This window comes from Tiliqua scincoides, chromosome 3 (assembly GCF_035046505.1).
Source record: "Tiliqua scincoides isolate rTilSci1 chromosome 3, rTilSci1.hap2, whole genome shotgun sequence".
Classification (NCBI taxonomy): domain Eukaryota; kingdom Metazoa; phylum Chordata; class Lepidosauria; order Squamata; family Scincidae; genus Tiliqua; species Tiliqua scincoides.
Window position 1 is genome coordinate 229,495,687 of NC_089823.1, and position 21,981 is coordinate 229,517,667.

Consider the following 21,981-nt stretch of genomic DNA (forward strand, 5'->3'; position numbering starts at 1 on the left):
GGTATCCTGATTAGCCCCCCACTAGAGCATGCATGGCTTGCGCTGCATGCTTCTGCACTGTGGGGGGATAGGATTGCACAATATGTTTAATTGATAATGAGCTCAACAGATAATAATGTGTTCTTGTTGGTCTAAATGTTTTTAAACACATTATACCTTATTGTACAAGAAGTTATATTATACAAGAAGTAGCAGGTAATGAGGGTTAAACTTAGAAACTGTGTTGATTTTTTAAAATTGTAGTTTTAAGGGTAAAGACAATGCTTTCTTCAGCATTGCAGAGCTGAGAGCTTTCAGTTTTGGATTCCCCACCCGGGGAGGGGCTGATGACAAGGAATCTGTCAGTCGGGTCTTTGGTTGTGTGTTTTGTGCAATGATTTACAGACGATGTGTAGGGAATGCTCACCTGCTGCAAGACAGGTTGAAGAGTGGATTGAAAAAATTAAACCATCATGATGAATACAGTGGCGTAACTAGAGGGGGTACAAAGCACTAAATTTTGCAGGGAGCCTCACCACAGTGTGCAGGTGGACCCCCTCTTCATTGGAGCCATCCCAGACAGGGGGAGCAAAATGGCTCTGAAGGGGCCACTCATACGCTCTGCTGAGGCTCCCTGCAAAGCAGTGCTTTGCACCCCCCTAGCTACGCCACTGGTTGAATGCACCCACAACATATGCCTTTGAGAATAGAAGGACTGAATAATATTGGTCCCCTCTCTCACTGCAAACTTGACATCTTCTGGAAGGAAGAAAGGAAGTTTCCTTGACGCATTGTATGCTGCAACTAACATAGGCAGAGGAACCCCTAGAAGTATCCCCATTGTCCAGAAAGCACAGCCTCACCCCAATTGGCAGGACAAAGAAGGTAGGATGCCACGCAGGCAGTCTTACCATGATTTTCCAACATGATTTTCCATGATACCATGATTTTCCTACAGCTGCTAGGTTAACCCCTTTCAAGCGTTCAGAATCTATGACTAATACCAGGGCAAGGCACGTTCCAGCATCAAAGAATGACTTATATGAATTAATTAGAACACCCTGCAGAGGTAAAGTTCTCAGTCCTATAGACATTCTAATAAATGTGTGTAGGTTGGTAGTATCTCAGATCAAAAGTGTAGCTACTGGGGAGTGCAGCAAGTATTGCAGGTGCCACATTGTGCCATGTAAGTGGCCCCTCCCGCTCGCTGTTGGAGCCACTCCGGCTGTCACTGCCCAGAATGGCTCTGACCAGTGAGTGGAAGGGGCGGCTTATATGGTGAGTTACAGTGCCTGCAATACTTTGCTGTCTCTACCCAGAATGGCTCCAGTGGCGAGTGGGAGTGCTTACATGGCTTATTGAGGCACCTGCAATACTTACCAGAACCAACACTAGAACCAGGAGACATCCAATAAAATTGAGTGTTGAGAGAGTTAGGACAGACAAAAGAAAATATTTCTTTAATCAGTGTGTAATTAGTCTATGGAACTCCTTGCCACAGGAAGTGGTGATGGCATCTGGCCTAGATGTCCTTAAGAGGGGATTGGACAAATTTCTGGAGGAAAAGTCCATCATGGGCTGCAAGTCATGATAGGTATGTCCAAGCTCCTGGTTTTAGAGGTAGGCTAACTCAGAATGCCAGATGCAGGGTTGGGCACCAGGACGCAGGTTGTATCTTGTTGTCATCTGTGCTCCCTGAAGCATTTGGTGGGCCACTGTGAGATACAGGAAGCTGGACTAGATGGGCCTTTGAGCTGATTCAGCGGGGCTCTTATGTTACCATGTCAACACTGCCCCATAGCTACACTACTGGCTCAAGCTTCAGGCTTTAGTTTAGATTGAAAAAAATGCCTGTGTCACGATGCTGTCTTGAGTTCTGAATCCACATTCTTCGGACCCCTCCCGATTTTTAGGGTGTTTGCCTGCCTGCTTGCTGGTGATGTCATTTGCTGGAAAAATCGCCCTGGCTCAGAGTCCGCTTGTGTCAGAAAAGGTGGTGTCTCTGCCTGCCTGTGAGCCAGCAACCTAATTGAGCACAAAGCCCATTAATGTAATAGTCTGAAAATGGAAAGACCCAATTGCACCTGCAGAGAAAGATGAGAAGGAAAGATCTGGTATATAGATCTCCTTGCCAAGAAATGCAAGAAGCTGTCTTATGCCTTCAGGCAATCTAGCCCAGTGCTGTCTGATTGGCAGCAGCTCGCCAGGATCTCAGACAAACATCTTTTAGGAGGAGAATTGTTCCTAATAATATCTTAGGTTCAAATCTTTAAGGACTTTAAAAAGCATCACTAGCACTTTGAGCCGGGCCTGGAAAGTAACAGACAATCAAGTTCCTATAAAAATCAACGTAATATACTCTCTGCGGCCGTTATTGGTTAGCAACCAGTTACAGAATTCTGGGCCGGCTGAAGTTTCTGAGTGCCGTTCAGAGGGAGCCCCACATAAATCACTTTGCGGTAGCCCACTCAGGAAATTTTGAAAGCGTGTACGGCTGACGGATTATCCCCCAGGGGCAGCACAGTTGGTGAATCGACCCAAACTGGGAAGAGGCCACAGATATTACTGAGAGTTCCAGAAGCAAAGCTTGGACCACGAGCAACTCTGTGTTGTACAATTTGTACCAGGTACACAATTTCTGTACTCCTTTCTGTACTCTGTGGGCAGATTTGTCACATATGGGCTTCACAGAATTATGCACCCTTCAAAACTACAGGTGGAAAAGCCTGCCAGCTCAGTGGCAACAATACAAAAGGCACAAGGGGAACATATCAGACCTCCTAGTGAGAGGTTACATTCTTTCCTTAATGCTTATGTCAATTCTTACCAACCGTGTCTTCTCCACAGAGGATCCGGTAAATAATCTTCATAGGATCAGGTAGATAATCTGCAGTACACACACACACACCACTTTTCATCATAGGATCCTATTGCGCATGAAGGCTAGAGGTGTCTGTGCACCAGTGTACTGTCACTGAAGTACTGGGGGCCCAGCTGCAAAGTCCCCAGCCTGGTACTGTATTGAGTGTGTTACCATTGCACTGGCACTGATGATTCAGGGTGTCCAAGCAAGGCCTCTGATAGGCATGGGAACTCTGCCAGTGCCCAACCAGGCCAATCCCTGAGGAGTATCTTATGTGTATCCCTCTGTGTATCTTAAGATTACCATCCACTATATGTGGGTATCTGTCTCTGATAAGCTCAGTCATGATTATCTGTAGAGCCATGCACATGAGGTCCCCTCATACACAGTGCTTGATCCAGCAAGGCTGTTCTTAAGTTCTTAAGAGATGAGTAGCTAGCACGGTGATCATAAGAACATGAGAAGAGCCCTGCTGGATCAGGCCAAAGGCCCATCTAGTCCAGCTTCCTGTATCTCACAGTGGCCCACCAGATGCCCCAGGGGGCACTCAAGACAACAAGAGACCTGCATCCTGGTGCCCTCCCTTGCATCTGGATCACACCATGACCACGAAGGGAAACATCTGGAGAAATGGAGGGTCCTATGGTTGGTTGGCAACCTTCAGTCTCGAAAGGCTATGGTATAAACCTACAGCACCCAGTATTCCCAGGCAGTCTCCCATCCAAGTACTAACCAGGCCTGACCCTGCTTAGCTTCCAAGATCAGACGAGATCAGGCATGTGCAGGGTAACAGTTGCTGCAGGGCTCTATGAATTTCTCTCATAGAATAACACTTGTAAAAACCCCATTTAAAAAAATACAAAGGGGGGGGGTGGGAGTTATGGTCAGCATGCCTATGTAAACCACCTGAAGTCTACAAGAAAGGCAGGATATAAATGAATGAATGAATGAATGAATAAGGAGAATTTGGGGAGGTGTAGGGCCAGGAAAAGGAGGGTAGGACCTTGTGTGCAACTGCCACTGAGATCCATCCCTCCTGCCCTCAAACAGCGGCCTGTCCACCTTGTTCCCTGCCTTGCCCATTCCCTGATCCCTCCCCTGCACTGCCAATAAACTGCTCCTGCCACCACCTTACTTGCTCTGGTGCAGCTTGGGTAAGCCACTAGTGAGTGCACGGGGCCTCCGGACATTGTTCTGCCTCCGGACATTTCCCCGCAGCAAATAATGGTGGCGTACCTTTTGCAGCACCACAGCAGAACTTAACAGCAGTGGATCATGTAATCGTGAGGCTAGGACTGGGGTACTGGTCCATGTTGGACTGTGAGATGAGTTCAATGCAGAAATCTGAATTTTTAAAAAAATAAAGTACAGTTATTAAAGAATTCATAATTGGTTTGCTCGCCTCTCTTCCTAATCCAAACATCACACAGAGTCAAATTAGCAAGTAGCGTACATTACTGTGGTCAGACGGCACCCAAGCACGGTCCCGTTTCAATGACAGAAAGAGTCTGTAGGCAATGTAGTCTATGGGTGTTTTGCAAGAGAAAGGAAATCCAAGCCCATTCCCCTGCAGAGAACAAAATGAGAAAAGTGCGGCTTCTGAAATTCTGTGGCCCACTCTGACCATTGCCATGGGAATATATCCATCTGCTACAGCTGTGGGTGCCTATTGAAGTCTGAAGCCCCAGAAGCTTAATTGGGGAAGCAGGCAAAAAGTTAACAGATCTGTGTCCAGCGAGGTTAATGGAGAGGCAAACCGATTAAGATGCAAAGAAAACCATCCTGTGTTCTCCTGCTCCCAATGCAGGAGCCATGCTGCTACTGGAAGGGGAACAGAAACATCTCCATAGGTGGTCTTCACCAATGAAAAGAGGCTCCCCATGGATACCAGTTTCTCTTTATGAGTATAAATACGTTGGCCCTATTTTTCCATTCACTAGCCATGATTGTTTACAGCCCTGGCTATTCGCAGATCACCTGTTTCATATAATCTCAGGTATTCCTTTCCATTTTTGTCACACTTCCATGATAACAGGTGCTGTCCCAGGCAGCCTGGTAGTAGCTACAATTCAGTAGATATCACAGAGGCCAGCTGCTCCAATTTGCGACTTCCTGCATCATTCTGAGAAAGGGAATGCGTCAGTCATAACTAAGCAGGTAAGCAGTGTAGCTGGAGGGGGGCAGAGTGCTCAGTCCACCAGGGAGGCTCAGCGGGGGGAGCAAAACGGAGCTGTATGGCTTTGTTTTGCTCCCCCCCACTGGGAAGGGAGGGGCCGCTTGCCCGCCCCACTGAGCCTCCCCACCGGAGTGAGTGCTCCGCCCCCCTCCAGCTATGCCATCGGGCTTGGGGCTGGCTCCATCCTTAGCGGCTCCCACTCAATTCTTCAGTCAAAATGAATAAGTTGCACTCTGGAATGCAGGCGAGAGGGGAACCAACTGTGGTCCTAAACCAGGGTTTTCCAAACTTTTCGGCACGAGCGCTGCATCGTATAGCTGATACGGAGTTGAGGGCCGGAAAATAAATAAATAATAAATACATGGAGAACCGATGATTGAATACAATAAATGGGTGGGGGTGGAAGGAGGGGGGAGCGGAGGGCAAAATTGACTTGCACAGGAAGGGGGGGGGATGGATTTTGAAAAAGCATCAATGCAAACACAAAACTTTTTGTCCCAGTTTCTGCTCTGTTTTAACTTTAACAAACTTTATACAGGTAATCCCTCCTTATCCACTGGGGTTCTGTTCCAGAACCCCTAGTGGATAAAAAAATCTCTGTTTAAAAAGCAGTGGAAAAATAGATTTAAAAACCCGCTTCCAGGTTTCTTGCCCTCCATTACTCCTAATAAGGTTGTGTCTCGTCATTTACAAGGGTTTGATTCTGGGACTCCCTGTTGATAACAAAATGGGTTAAATAAAAGCAATATAAAAAAAATTAAAAAGTGTGTCTCTTCACAATTGTGGTTTAAAAACAACCTTTCTTACTGTTGTAGACAGGTGGTCAGCAATTAGAAATGCAAAGGATCCTTCGCCTGGCTCAGCTGAAGAATGGAATGATCTCTTGCATGACTGTCTCTCTACAACAGTAAGAAAAGCAGTTTTTTAAAACTGATTTTAAAGAGATGCATTTTCCTCTTCTCCAAGGATCATCACATTCCTTCTCATTTGCAGTGGCCATTCGTGTTGAATGGCCGTGTATAAAAAAATCCGTGTATAAAAAAATCCGTGTATAACAAGGTTGGTGGTGTATATTCCAGGTCTCCCTGCGTCAGTATACATCTCATTCAGCCACTAGAGGTGCTGAATGTAATGGAACAATTTCTTACCATTACATTGTATTACATTCAGCACCTCTGGTGACTCAAGTATATATCTGAAAGTGCATCTTTTAAGTTATTTTTAGCTGCAAGAGGCTGGGGAACCACAAGGACTGGATAAAGTCATCCAGTGGACAAGATGTGGCCCATGGGCCAGGGTTCGGAAACCCCTGTCCTTATTGCACACCCTGAAGCCACCATGGGTAGGGAAAATAATAATAATAATAATAATAATAATAATAATAATAATCTTTATTTCTATCCCACCCTTCTCTCTAAAGGGACCCAGGGCGGCTTACAACATATTAAAAACAGATTAAAACATAATATGTTTTAATCTGTTTGTTAAATTAAAAACACATTAACAGAAACCATAAAAACACTAGTCAGATAAAAGTCAGCATAAAAAAGAGCATAAAACAGCAGTTCATAGAGGAATCAGGCCTGTAAAAAACAACTAAAAGATGTATAAAAGATGTTAAAAAGGCCATGAAGTCAGAAGGCTTGTTTAAAGAGCAGGGTCTTCAGGCCTCGCAGAAAAGTCTCAAGAGAGGGAGCCTTTCTCAAATCAAGGGGAAGGGAGTTCCATAACGTTGGTGCCACTACTGAGAAGGCCCTGTTTCTTGCCGCCCCCCTCCCACGTACCTCCTTAGGCGGCGGCACTTGTAAAAAGGCCTTCTCTGATGACCTGAGAGGACAAGCCGGATTGTACGGGAGTAGGCGATCTCTAAGATACCCTGGCCCATAGCAGTATAGGGCTTTAAAGGTCAAAAGGGACTTGCACTGGCCCAAATGTGGGTCAGGATTGCACCCTCAATTTGATTTTTTGTGTGTGGGGAGTGTTAAAAATTTTCCTGTGTGTTGATGTGACTTCAGGCTGATCACTACCAGGTACCTGATCACTACCAGGTTAATGACATCACTTTTGGTGGATCCTGACAGATTGTCATTCTAAAAAGTGGGTCCCAGTGCGAAAGCATTTGAGAAGCACTGATTTATGAGATTGTTTTTGGTGCTTACCCAATTATGGACCCAATCCTATCCAACTTTCCAGGACTGATGCAGCCACAGTGCAGGTCTGAGGTAAGGGAACAAATATTCTCCTACCCTGAGGATGCCTTCATGACTGCCCTTCACTAGAGGATGCAACTTGTGCTCCATTGGCACAGCTCCATCATTGCTAGAAAGTTGGGTAGGATTGGGCCCTATGTATATCACATAGGGTTTTTTTTCCCCGAGAAAAGAGGTAGACAAAGTTATTTCTGTGCCTTTAATACTAGAGGAAACAACCCAACTTCCCATTGCAAATTTAGAAGAGTCGACTCACCAATAATAGGATTTGCTATCCATTCCCAACATGGTTTTGCTTTGGAGATAGCCCATGGTCCAACTATTTGACTCAGTTGGAGCTGATCTCTGCAAAACCGAAATAGGAAGAAGAATAAGATAAATAATATGAGGTTTCTGGAGACATCATTGGTTGAAAAATAGATTCCATTTCATTTTGTAACTGTCTTCCTAGAAGAGAGGAGACGTTGTAAAGAACCAGTGTGCTGACGACAACAGACATAACTGCTAAACAATCCCGGTGCACACATGGAAAAACACTTTTTCCAACAGAATGCCTGAATTTGCTTTTTACCCACATGAACTGGCCTTTGTAGTCTCTGCCCATTCTACTAAGCATTAGAGAGGAACATCTGTCAAGGGTTACAAACCATCCAGTTAACTAGTCTAACCAGTAATACCATGTTCCATCTGGAAACCAGGATCTGGAATCTGAAAAGCTATTGAACTTCAGTTTCTTTGAGGCTGTGACCATTATCCACCAGATTCTGTTTAGTCGTTGCTTCTGTTCTAGGGGACAGTTACCCCAGGAACCATCTGCTCCCACATGAATCTTCCTGGCCCTTGATGTCAGAGGACTTGCTCTTGGTTGCGTCTGTGAAATCAGACAAGCAGATACATTTTTTTTTTCCAATGCTAGAGCTGAGATTGTGGAATATCTTCCCTGAAGATGCACTAAACTCCCTCTTTTTGTATTTGTAGATGTTTTAGGGTTTGAGATGGACTCTTTCCAGCCTGATGAACCTGGGACCATCAGCATGCAAAGCATGTACTCTATCACTGAACTATGGTCTAGTGCCTTAGCTAGAGGGGATGCAAAATACTAAGTTTTGCGGAGAGCCTAACTGCTGTGTGCTATCAGCCCTTCCCCTTCGGAGCCATTCTGGACAGTGGGAGCAAAACAGAGGTGAACACCACTGCTGTAGCTCCATCCCCAAACCCCTGGGGCAGGCAACAGCAGTGGGGATTGTCAGACACCTGGCAGAACAAACAGACATGGTTGGTGGGTTGCTTTGAGATGATGCAGTTGTGTCATGTAGGCTTGATCTTGATTGAGGTTCCATCTCCAGATACCTTGGAGATGACAGCCTTCAACCTCTTGATGAAGGAAATGAGCCCTGAACAATCTGAAGCGGAATGGTTCAAAGGGCAGCCATTTGCCCTTCACAGTTTAGACCTGTGAAGGGAATCAACGTTCTTCTGATTTTAGTAGTCTCAGTTATTTAAGTAGCTAACCACTTGGTGTCAGGAAATCTTGGAAGACAGTTTTAGCTGAGAGAGAGAGAGAGAGAGAGAGAGAGAGAGAGAGAGCACCTGCAAATGCAAGAATAAGACAGAACATTATTTATGGAAGAATGTAGCCCTCCCAAATGTTTTTGGGTGTAAGTCCTCTTTGAGTTGGTTCTCGTCCTACTAACAATTGTTTTCCAGCTAATGGGCAGCCCAGTCCTACCTAACTCTCCTGGCACTGATGCAGTCATGCCAGTGGAATGGACACTGTATCCTGTGGGGCACAATTGTTCCCTTGCCTGAGGGCAAGCCTCAGCTGCCCCAATGGGCCTACTCCAGCTACTTTGGATCCAAGCAGGCTGCTTTACTGATGTAGGTCTGAGTGGACCCAGGAGGGTGGATTGAGGCTGTGAAGGCCTATTTTGCTCCCCCAGTTCTGCCTGCCCCCATTGCCCCCTCCCCCTTTGGGAAGGGGCCCAGAAGAAACTTTGCACCCCCTGATAAAATTCCTCTCAGAGGTGCTGCTGGTAATGGCTGTGACTGGGGAGAGATGAACTGCAAGACTCTGGGCAGAAGGCTGCCCCCTTACAGTCTCCATTCTCTGAGTGAAACTGATCCCCAGGGGGTGGGAAGTAATCTGTGGGGAAATAATGCCTCAGTCCCCCTCTGGCCCTTCAGAACAACTTCCTCCCTGAGAGCTGTCCAGGGTCCTGCAACTCTGATCTGCCTTGCCATTCTGCCATGGCCCAGTGTTGCTCTCTAGGCCTAGGGCAGGGGTCAGCAACCTGCGACTCTAGAGCCGCATGTGGCTCCTTCAGCTGTCTGCTGCGGCTCCTCCCAGTGAAAGTGGCAAAGGGGTTAACAGGAGGCACCTGTGTTGGGAGGGCAGACTGCTTCCCTCTGCCCCCTGAGCTCACTGCCCTCCTCTCCCTTCACCCCCACCTGCCCCGCATTGGTTTCCCTTTTCAATTTTGCCATTCTGCAGGCTTAAGCTCCCTGTTTTTCCCTTCCCCAACTCTCCAGCAGGCTCAGCCAATCAGCATCCAGCAGGCTCCTGGCTTTTTCTAATGGAATGGCTCAGGGCCCTTCACTGGCTGATCACCAACCAATCCTGAGCTGCCCTCCTCCTCAGCCATTGCAAGCCCTTGCAGCCCGCCTTTCCTTGAGCAGGTCTCCACTCAGTGCAAGGAGAGGCTTTTCCTCCACAGCAGAGGAGACATCCTGTGTGTCTACTCAGTAGTAAGCCCCATTACAGCAGATGAAGCTTACTCCCAGGAAAGGGTGCCTGGGATGGCAGCCTTGAAGCCTGCTCAAGGCCAAGCGCAAGGATGGGTGAGTGGGAGCCCGTGCAGGTCTGTTCAAGAGTAAGCCCCGATGTAGTCCCTGGGCTACTCCCAGGAAGGTGTGGAGGGCTGTAGCCTCAGCCGCCTCCTGTGCAGGTCTACTCACAAGTAAGCCCCACTGTAGTCAGTGAGGCTTCCTCCCAGGAAGGTGTGGAGGGCTGCAGCCTCAGCCCCCTCCTATGCAGGTCTACTCACAAATAGTCAGTGAGGCTTCCTCCCAGGAAGGTGTGGAGAGGACTGCAACCTGAGAGCTCCAACCAACTTGTCTGCTCAGAAGTCCCGTTGTAACCAATGGGGCTTACTCCCAGGACAGTGTGGAGAGGGTTGCAACCTAAGTGAGGGAGGGCAGGCAGGCAGGCAGGGTAGAAGCTGGCCTGTGGCTGCCCCCCCTTCTTCTCTTCCCCACCTCTGGAGTCTGTGTCCTTTTTTCCTTCCAGCAGGGTGCCTCTGGAAGGTGGGGGGAGTTCTTTAGTATCCATGTAAGATAAGCAGATGTCATAACCGACATATGTATTCGAATCCTGGAAGATCTGGTGAGGAGGTAGATGTGGTGTCAGCAGTGGCCCCTTTAAGGGTAAGGCCTGGGCATCCAGCAGAGTGTGCTGCACAGCTGCAGCCACTTGAAGGCAATAGGGCCCTCAGGGCCTTCCTTCTTTGCCTCAGGGCTATGGGCCTTCCTTCTTTGCCTCTTTGTCTCAGTCTGTTGGCCAAGTGTCTCTTCAAACTGGGAAAGGCCATGCTGCACAGCCTGCCTCCAAGCGGGCCACTCAGAGGCCAGGGTTTCCCACTTGTTGAGGTCCACTCCTAAGGCCTTCAGATCCCTCTTGCAGATGTCCTTGTATCACAGCTGTGGTCTACCTGTAGGGCACTTTCCTTGCATGAGTTCTCCATAGAGGAGATCCTTTGGGATCCGGCCATCATCCATTCTCACGACATGACTGAGCCAATGCAGGCATCTCAGTTTCAGCAGTGCATACATGCTAGGGATTCCAGCACGTCCCAGGACTGTGTTGTTTGGAACTTTGTCCTGCCAGGTGATGCCGAGGATGCGTCTTGCAAATAGCTTACACACACATGTATAGATATACAAACATAGGCTCGCCTTTTCAGACACCCTGCTGAACATGCAGACCTTGGGGGTGAAGGCCACAGTCACACTCCTGCTTCCTGATCCCTGTGTTGAAGGTACACATAGAGGAAAGGTGTATGAACAGCACTTAGCTCTTGCATAGTCAATAGCTATCAACACGGCAGGCCATTTCCGTCCCATTTTCTTGCAGTCTGAAATGGTACAACCCAAGAAATAAACTTGGCCTCTTGAGTAGTGATATAGGTCACAGGACGTCTTGGGGCTCCACGAATCCAAAAAAGAACCCTCATCAGCACCCAGTGAGAACCTCACGGTAGTGCTGGGAATGGGGCAGATAATACTGCATGTCAGACTCTGAACTGATCTTCTGACATAGTTATTCATCACTAACTTGGTGCTGCTTCTGTGGGTGGTGCAATGGAAGGCAAAGGTATTTTTGTCTCATCCATCACTTCCACCCGCTTCAAACTGCATAGCCAGGCTAGCTCAGAAGCTTGTAGCGCCAACATAAAATACCATATGCTTTGGAGTGCGTAGGCAACTTCAGATTCAGTCGTTGCCAGCCCAGCTTGATTTCAAGCAAGGTTTCCAAATATCATTTGCAAATTAGTCTTGTCCTGATTGTACCCTCTTCTTTAAGGGCTTCTGCAGGTCTAACACATATGTGCCTGTTTCCCGGATCATTAATGGGGATGTTCAAAAAGATTAGACCTAACATGTGTGATGACTACCTCTTTTTAAGTTGATAAGAGTGTTGTTTCTGCTTATTACCTTTCATCCTATGTGCTTACTGCTGGCTATGTTCTATGGTTATCTGAATGCATATTACCCTAAGAACATAAGAAGAGCCCCACTGGATCAGGCCAAAGGCCCATCTAGTCCAGCTTCCTGTATCTCACAGCGGCCCACCAAATGCCCCAGGGAGCACACCAGATAACAAGAGACCTCATTCTGGTGCCCTCCCTTGCATCTGGCATTCTGACATAACCCATTTCTAAAATCAGGAGGTTGCACATACACATCATGGCTTGTACCCCATAATGGATTTTTCCTCCAGAAACTTGTCCAATCCCCTTTTAAAGGCATCTAGGCTAGACGCCAGCACCACATCCTGTGGCAAGGAGTTCCACAGACCGACCACACGCTGAGAAATATTTTCTTTTGTCTGTCCTAACCCGCCCAACACTCAATTTGAGTGGATGTCCCCTGGTTCTGGTGTTATGTGAGAGTGTAAAGAGCATCTCCCTATCCACTCTGTCCATCCCCTGCATAATTTTGTATGTCTCAATCATGTCCCCCCTCAGGCGTCTCTTTTCTAGGCTGAAGAGGCCCAAACGCCGTATCCTTTCCTCAAAAGGAAGGTGCCCCAGCCCCGTAATCATCTTAGTCGCTCTCTTTTGCACCTTTTCCATTTCCACTATGTCTTTCTTGAGATGCGGCGACCAGAACTGGACACAATACTCCAGGTGTGGCCTTACCATAGATTTGTACAACGGCATTATAATATTAGCCGTTTTGTTCTCAATACCCTTCCTAATGATCCCAAGCATAGAATTGGCCTTCTTCACTGCCGCTGCACATTGGGTCGATACTTTCATCGACCTGTCCACCACCACCCCAAGATCTCTCTCCTGATCTGTCACAGACAGCTCAGAACACATCAGCCTATATGTGAAGTTTTGATTTTTTGCCCCAATGTGCATGACTTTACACTTACTGACATTGAAGCGCATCTGCCATTTTGCTGCCCATTCTGCCAGTCTGGAGAGAGATCCTTCTGGAGCTCCTCACAATCACTTCTGGTCTTCACCACTCGGAAAAGTTTGGTGTCGTCTGCAAACTTAGCTGCTTCACTGCTCAACCCTGTCTCCAGGTCATTTATGAAGAGGTTGAAAAGCACCGGTTCCAGGACAGATCCTGGGTCTACCCTGTCTACCCTGAAGCTAGACTACTGGGTCTACCCTGAAGCTAGACTACTGTAAATTGTTCTTATGTACCGTTCTTATGTACCGTAGAATTGTCCTTATGACTCTTCCACAGTGAGGCTATTACAGAATGAGGCAGCTTCCCATCTGTGAGCTACTAATTGGGTACTTCCTTGGGAGAAACCTCAGGACCAGCTTTCTAGGACCATCTAGATAGGTGCGGTGTCAGCCATCGACCAGGTCAGGCAGTGACCAAGATCCACCTGGATGGGCTGATTCCTGACCCAGTGCTGATGGCAGAAGTGGTACCCAAAATGCAGGGGTGCTCTGGGGCACTTAGTGCAGGGCTGTGCCCCAGAGCTCCCAATAGCCTGGTGCCAGTGTTGCTTCTTGGCACAAGTCACAGTTTTGATTGGATTTATCCCTTGAGCAAAAGAGCCAGGGTCCTGTTTGGGGTCAATCATGTTTTAAAGGGCCTTGCAAACTAGAATGGAATTACAACATCATTATCATTCATTATGAAAATGTGGCCATAATGATAAGCAAGAAACAGAGACAAAGAGTCTATAAATAGTAGTGAACTCTTAGCAGGATACAATTATTCGTCACTGAACTGTCAATGGAAACTGGGCCACTTTGTATCAGAAGTGTTACTAGATAGGTTTTACCCCCAGAGTCTGTGGTCTTAAGCAGGGTTTCAGGTTTCAGGGGACCTTGGGCAAAGTGATCTTTGGTGAGTGCCCTCCTATGAAAGTCGGCAGTGAAGGAAGTCTCCTCTCTGTCTGCTGCCTGGGGTGGTGGTGTGTGTACACTAGTACTCTCTTACACTCTACAATAATGGGGAACTGGCAGTGAGTGTGCAGCTGGGGACCTGTAACGGAGGCCCCCCCCCCCCAAAGGTGACACTGCTGCAGTTGCCTGCTCTCAAGGCCACTTCATACAAACAACAATTCCAGACCATCCGAGGAAAAGCCACACCACTGATGGTCACATTAGTTGGAGCCTGATAGAGCAGCTTCAGGAGAGCGGAATAGAATATAAGGCAAGAGAACTCTTGGCCCAGTGGGATGCAACTCTCTCCTCTAGCAAGCATCTCAAAGTGGCCAATGTCTTCTACAGCTTCAGCAGCTTGTACGCCAAGCCAGCAAAGAGCACTGAAACATCATGGTATAATTAGTGGTGTACTTTGATTCAACCTCAGAGTTGTCTCTGGTTACAAAAGCGAAATGGGTCTGCTCTGTGTGTCTCCAGCAGAAGAAATCTGCCTTGTCCATGCTTTGCTTATGTAAAAGAGACGCTGGGGAGGGTTACTGCAGCTTTCTCTTCCCTGGTGTGAGCCTGACAGTGAGTTCTGACTATCCACTCAAAGCCTCATAATTGAAGTCACTATCAACCATAGACCAGCTCTCTTAGGAGATTGCTTTTGGTGATTTATATGGGACTAGATGTGCCCAAGGATAATTTATTTCCAAACAGGAGAGAAATGGAATCAAAACAAACCATGCTGGACATGAAACCTCCCACGCTGGTCTCCTGTCTCCAAACGGAAGCTCTCATTTTTTTGCACTTGTAGATTCTGAGCCTGGCTTGTTCGGGCCAGCAGCAGAGTTTTGTTTCAATTTTAGCTATACTTCTATTATTCATTGCAATTGTTATCCTTAAAAGGAAAAAAAACAAAAAACAAAAAACTGTGAGAACCAGTGGCAAAAAACATGAATGTGTTTGTAAATGAAAATACAGAAGTAGCTATGATTTGATTCTTGCCATTTACAGACCACCTCTAAGGACTTTTATTTGTTTATTTTCTTCAGCTTTTCATTTAATTTCGGAAGTGTGCAAAATGGGTATATCATCATAAAACCACAAATGTTTAAAAAACATAGCAAAGCATGACAGATTAAAAAAAGAAGAAGAAGAAGAAATCTCAGGGGGATAACATTGCCCAAAGACTTGCTGGAACAAGTAGGTCTTCAACAGCAGCCATGAAAAAAAGAACTGAGTGAATCTCCTGGGGCACAGAGTTCCACTCCTCCTGGGTGCTGATACCCATGGAGAATAGTCTCCATGTCCTGGTTAACCACACCTCTGACAGTGCCCAAATGCACAGAAGGCGGTGATGTTCAACCTGACAGGCAGGTTCATGTCACCTGGTGTCTTCCTGCTTGCCTGGCTCTTCCAGGCTGCTTTAAAGTGCCTCCAGGCAAGCAGCAAAGAACTCTCCCTCCCTCACCTTTCCATAAGAAATCATGTGTTGACCATCAGGAAGTTGCAAAGGGCTGTGGCTCAGTGGTAGATAATCTGCTTTCTATGTGGAAGATTCTGGCATCTCCAGGTAGGGCAACTGTGGAAAACCACTAGCCTGTGCTGACAATGACCTAGATGGCTCAATGGTCTGACGTACCATAACGCAGCTTCCTATGAGATGTATTCCCCTGTTCTCCCAATGAACTAGTACCCCTCCACAGGTTGCCCCTTGCCCACCAGGTTTCCATGCCTCCAGGGCAACAGCTGCAGCCTACTCCATCCACTTGCTGTGGGACCATCGATATGAGCTCCGTTTTCCCAGTGGCACTTTGACCCGTGTCACAGAAAACATGGGGAACTATGTGGAGCGATTGAAGAGAGTGAGAACAAGCAGGGGACTGGAGAAGAGTCTGCTTACATCAGCTGGAGATGCTATCTAGAGAAGGAAAAACACTTTTATTTCCCCCGTGGACTGGCAGTTCATTTTGCTGCAGCAGAGACTCTAATGGAAAATAATAAAAACCCATTTTAGTCAGGCTGTATCTAGAACAATTACAGGTCAAGGCAATCCTCCAAGCAGGCCGTTGAGCAACATAACACATTACTTTGTCACACTGGCATGTTTTGTAGCCTGGGGATTTTTACCATTTGGAAGCGAACTGGAGAGGTCGAGGCCTCTTATGATGTAAGGAGAAACCCCACCCCCCGCAACCCTGGCTCTCAGCCTTGGCTGCCAGAGCTGGATTGCGGAAGAAATGTCAGCACATGAAAGCACACAATGGTCTCATATTTCTTAAGTGGTGTATTGATTTTTTGCACATTGGAACAAAAACGTACTTTTGTACAGAAAAGGGGCCATCATCTCCTCCCAGAAAATTCAAATCCTCCAGCTGGGTATGTGGAAAGGAACAGAATGAACCACTGACAATAAAACATCCAATATTGTGGTGAATGCCCTGTTTTTCCCCTTCCATTTTTTTTTTTTTAGTTTTGGACATTTTCTATCATCCAGCACAGCAATTTTCAACATACTGACCTCTATGGAAGTGTTTTTTCTCAAACTGTGGGTCGGGACCCACTAGGTGGGTGGGCCTTTCGTGGCACACCAGTGTTGAAATCGCTGCTCCAGAGGCTTCTGTGCTGGTTTAGTACCCCCAGAGCTGCAAGGCCAACTTCCTACAGTGGCATTTGTCTGAAATGCCATTCCCAAACAGCCCCATAGCTGGATGTACTGGGTTCCTTCTCTATGTCTGAACTTTCCCCAGAGACTGATCCAACCTAAGTCCCCTCCTGCTGATGCAGCTATGTCAGTGGGGCATGTACTGCATCTCCCCATTCAGGTCCCAGAGGCCTCACTTATTCCTTTTAGTTCTCATTTGTTCCCAGGCAAGCTTCCAGTGCCCCAATTGGTCCACTTGGATCAGCACCAGCTACAAGTCTGAGTGGACCTGAGCAGGTGGACTGAGCCCAGGAAAGGGAGATAGGATATCAGTGGGGCCGTCAATATCGCCCCATTCCTGACCTCGACACGCTCCCTCCCTGCCCCAGACTCCACCCTGTTCCTCTCTGCCCTGTTCACAGTAAATCTTCAGGACTGCTTTGAGTAGTCACCTGGAGACTGACACTGATTCCTGGAGAACTCGTAATCCTCCTCACACCAGATTCCGAGACAGAGGCCCTGCACCTGACCAGGTGCTTCCATCCTTCAGCTAAAGTTTCGCCATCCTGTTTTTCTCTGTTGCTCCCTGTCCATCCTATGCCGCTTATTTTATTTCTTCAGGCACACATCTTACACCCTCTCTTACACACTCTCTCTCCCTAGATGGAAGGGGGCAGGGTGTAGCTTCTTTCCCAGATTCCGATGGCTTTCTCCACTCCAAACATTCCCGAGAGACTCTGCATGCAGAGATTCCCTCTTAAAAATTAACCCCCCCCCCCCATAAGGTAGCACCATCATTAAGGAACAAGGACATTCTTTTGCAAATCTTGAACACTGACTAGGTACAGCTTTCAGGCAAACTTGCAATAATATTTTTAATATGCCATCAGTATAATGGTGTTCAACTTTTCCTAGATTTTTGCAAGTCAGTCACTTTGGCAGTGGGGAACGATTTAGCCATAGTTAACTTGGCACAGTCGATAACATAATATGGTTTGTTCCTGACAGCTTATAGGTGACACCATTTTCATATAATTGAAAATGCAGAGAAAATGATCCAACTTTGCCCTTAGATTTCATTTCCCAAGACTTTCAACACTATTTCAACACTATTATATAACCACACATGCAGCAACATCTTCTTTCTTCCACACATTATCAGCTTGTACCATTATATGATGTAGTTTCCAGAGCAACATAGGAGAATGAATAACTGTCTTATCCTCTGTAGGCAACCTTTCAGTCTCGAAAGAACTCTGAATGGTGGTTCTGGCACAGCGTCTAGTGTGGCTGAAAAGGCCGATTCGGGAGTGACAATCCCTTCCACACTGGGAGCAAGTGCAGTCTGTCCCTGGCCTGTCTCCCTGCCTATGGGCCTTCCTTCTTTGCCTCTTAGCCTCAGACTGTTGGCCAAGTGTCTCTTCAAACTGGGAAAGGCCATGCTGCACAGCCTGCCTCCAAGCGGGCCGCTCAGAGGCCAGGGTTTCCCACTTGTTGAGGTCCACTCCTTAGGCCTTCAGATCCCTCTTGCAGATGTCCTTGTATCGCAGCTGTGGTCTACCTGTAGGGTGCTTTCCTTGCACAAGTTCTCCATAGAGGAGATCCTTTGGGATCCGGCCATCATCCATTCTCACAACATGACCGAGCCAACGCAGGCGTCTCTGTTTCAGCAGCGCATACATGCTAGGGATTCTAGCACATTCCAGGACTGTGTTGTTTGGAACTTTGGCCTGCCAGGTGATGCCGAGAATGCGTTGGAGGCAGCGCATGTGGAAAGCGTTCTGTTTCCTCTCCTGTTGTGAGCGGAGAGTCCATGACTTGCTGCTGTACAGAAGTGTACTCAGGTTGCAAGCTCTGTAGACCTGGATCTTGGTATGTTCCATCAGCTTCTTGTTGGACCAGACTCTCTTTGTGAGTCTGGAAAACGTGGTAGCTGCTTTACCGATGCGTTTGTTTAGCTTACGGCACACTGTCTTATAACATGTTGAAAACTGAGAACCTTCGGAAAAGAGAAAAGGCCAGGCCTCATCAGGAATTATTGTGACCTACAAATCTCCATTCCACTTTGGGTCCAATCCTATCCAATTTTTCAGTGCTGGTGCAGCCGTGCTGATGGGGCTTGCACTGCGTCCTGTAGTGGGGAGGCTATCACAGAGGCCTCCTCAAGGTATAGGAACATGTGTCCAGGGCTCATCCAAGAACTTCTACCAACTGAGGCAGCAGCCCAAATGCTGCTCCCCTTACCTGGTGATGTGCCTCACATTCCCCCCTTCTGCTTTGATCTTTGATCTAGTGATCTGGGAGATGGGCAGGAGTCTGAACTAATGCACATTTTACATTTTGAAAAGAAATTCCCATTTTCTCCCCAGAACAGAAACAAAATTGGGGCCATGATATCGCAGGGACAGGTATCAGAAAATGAGGACTGCTAGTGATGAATAGGGTCAGCTGAAATCAGTGGCGTAGCTAGAGGGGATGCAAAGCACTGGTTAGTTGGCAACCTTCAGTCTCGAAAGACGATGGTATAAGCCTACAGCACCCGGTATTCCCAGGCGGTCTCCCATCCAAGTACTAACCAGGCCTGACCCTGCTTAGCTTCCAAGATCAGACAAGATTGGGCATGTGCAGGGTAACAGTTGCTGTCCACTAAGTTTTGCCATTCCTGGAGGGGGAGCAAAACGGAGACCTATGCCCGGAATGACTCTGAAGGGGAGAGGGAAGGGCTGCTTGCATGCAGCAGTGAGGCTCCCTGCAAAACTTAGTGCTTTGCACCCCCTCTAGCTACACCACTGGTTGAAATGTATAACAGCCACTCCATTTGTGAGTTCGCCCGTACTCCAGTAATTATTCTATATTCCGCCCATATTCCAGTAATTGCTGGTGATGGTTTTATTTATTTCTCTTTTTAACCTTTTTTTAAAAAGGGCTTTAATATTGCTGATTCCACAAATGTCCCTGCCCTATAATGAGACAACTTTTTTAATGACTAAGAGGTTTACTAAATTAAATGTAAAACGCTTATGGCTGAGATGCCCTGCTTTAGATTACGGTGCCATTCCCCGTTGGAGACGAGATTGTTTACTCCTGTAGAAAATTATCTTTGTTAAGCCGCAATCAATTTTTGCTACAGCTCTTTATGTTCTTGACAATTTGGTCGCTCGGCTGTTCAGAAAGTTCTTTTTACTTGATTACTTACATTGTTGATAATTGCCGTGGCTTTTGGCAGCCTGGGATCGTTCTAGCGTGCAGATTGCGATGCAAACGGGTGTCGCTTTGCTGCCGTTGCCAACGTTCTTGTGGTTTTTACCCAACACCTAGGAATGTACAAACTCAAGCAGAATCCTTAGAAGACCTATTTGGATTGCTTCACAGTCCCAGTCTGGGAGCGAAAGCACATTGTGCAATGGAGCAGACGGTTGTTAGGAGCCAAAGGACTGTTTGCACTTTGATGTGCAGAAAGGTCCCTTGGGTATGTTCAGAGTTTGATCAGGGTTGCTAGTTTGCCCAGTTTGCTGTTTCTTCAGCTATATTTATTTTCTCCTCCATTTTTCAAAGATTGGCAGTTGTCTGGCATCACCAGGTCTTACCTCGGAAATCTCAATTTATTTAATGCATTGAATTGGATAAACCTAAATTTAATGGAGAAAGCCCATTTGCACATACAAAAGCATGTACAAACCAGTTGGTTATCTTCACTGAAATGGACTGAGAAGCCATTCTGAATAGGGGAGGGGAGTGTCATGCACATTTCAAATCTCTTGTGCCAAATCTCTTGTGCCAAAAAGAGATGAATTTATCCCACCTGGTTGACTTTCTTGGCATTCTTTCAGAAATTGCACTCTTAAGCACCTCCCATCCACAACAGGTGGGTGCAGTGGCATAGCTAGAGGGGGTGGAAAGCACTAAGTTTTGCAGGGAGCTTCACTGTGGCGTGCGAGCAGCCTCTCCCCCTCCCCTTTGAGGCCATTCTGGTCAGGAAAGCAAAACGGAGGAATTCACCTTCATTTTGCTCCCCTCACCTGGAGTGGCTCGGAAGGAGAGGGGAAGAGGCTGCTTGCATATGGCAGTGAGGCTCCTTGCAAAACTTAGTGCTTTCCACCCCCTCTAGCTATGCCACTGGGTAGATATGGGAAGTGTCTTTGCACCCAACCCATGGAGAAGGACTATCAGCCAGTCAGGAAATAGGTTCTGGCCTGATATTTAAGATCTACCTTCTTTTGTCGTCTCCAGCATTCAGCACCTGCCTTCCTGGCCACCCTTATGGCAACCATGGGACCTTGGCTGGCCACATTTAGTGGCCAGGTAGGATTTTTGTTCCTTCTGTAATCCTAATTGTCTAAGGATGCACAGACATTTTTTTTTGCCTTTTCCTCACTGCAGTCTGGGGGTGGGGAAGCATGGCTTGTTGGGGCAGGCAGCTACAAAAAGAGACTTGTTAAATGGGTCACAGCAGCACAGTGAAGGCAGGAAAGGAAGAGGGTTGATGGGAGGGGTTGATGGAGAGGGATCACCAAAGGGTGCAGAGGGATTTCCTCCAGGCTAGAAGGCTGAATGGCGCAAGGATTGTGTGGCACTTGAGGCCCACCTGGCTCACTCACCCCAAAGTTAGGAGGCCCAGGAGGTGTTGGTGGTGACTTGACCCTACATTTTTTGAGGTGTGAGCCGGTTGAAGTCAAGAGCAGGAGGGCGCTGTTGTGATTTGAGCCAAGGCAGCATGGGAGGGCATGAAGGGGTAGGGAGAAGAGCTTTGTTGATCGTGTCCTGAGAACGTAGAACTCAACAGAGCGTAGGCACCTTTAAAAAATAAAACAGGACATTTCTTGGGATCACAAAATCATTAGCACTGAGAGGTGATGAGTCAGGGATGTGTGAATCATTCCTCGTAAAGCCTACATTAGTGGCTTAACATACTGATCTGTTGATTCACTGTTTTTCACAGAAACAATCTGATTTCAGAGTTCCTCTCCTGGCAGAACTCATTGTAAATACAAACAGGAAGCTGGATTACTTTACTAATAGCTTGGGCCATGATGGTTTCAAATGTGCTTTTCCATTGAGTGTTCTTAAGCAGTTGCTTTGGTCATTGGCTAAGGGGATGTTGCCTCCAATGGTCTTCCAGTATCTCAGTAGTGACCTGCTTCTGCCCTTTCAGTATGGCAGGAAAAAAAAATGGTTGCTAGATTGTTAAGGAAACAAAAACAGCCCTGATGGTTCCTCTGCATTTGAAGGTTGGCTGAATGATTGCTGGCTGTGCATTAATTCATATGCAGTCTGGTCTGCAGCATATGGTGACAGGTGACAGAAAAACTCACATAATGCTTTGGTCCCAGTTACGGATCTGCCCCCTGTTGTGTCCCATGGCACAGGTCCATGATGCCGCTTTCTGAGCAGTCCTAAACGCCATGCGGGTCTTTGCCTGCCCCCAGAATGGCACCCCTGCAAGGTCCATGGGTACAGTGCCCAGGGCTTTTGCCCCCCTGCTCCCC

General features: G+C 47.2%; 2 pseudogenes; both read right to left on the reverse strand.

The window, feature by feature from the left end:
• Positions 1 to 3,526: 3,526 nt before the first annotated feature.
• On the reverse strand, positions 3,527 to 3,646 carry LOC136646189 (5S ribosomal RNA; annotated as a pseudogene).
• A 15,376-nt stretch (positions 3,647 to 19,022) lies between these two features.
• LOC136647142 (5S ribosomal RNA) lies at positions 19,023 to 19,142 on the reverse strand (annotated as a pseudogene).
• Positions 19,143 to 21,981: the final 2,839 nt, after the last annotated feature.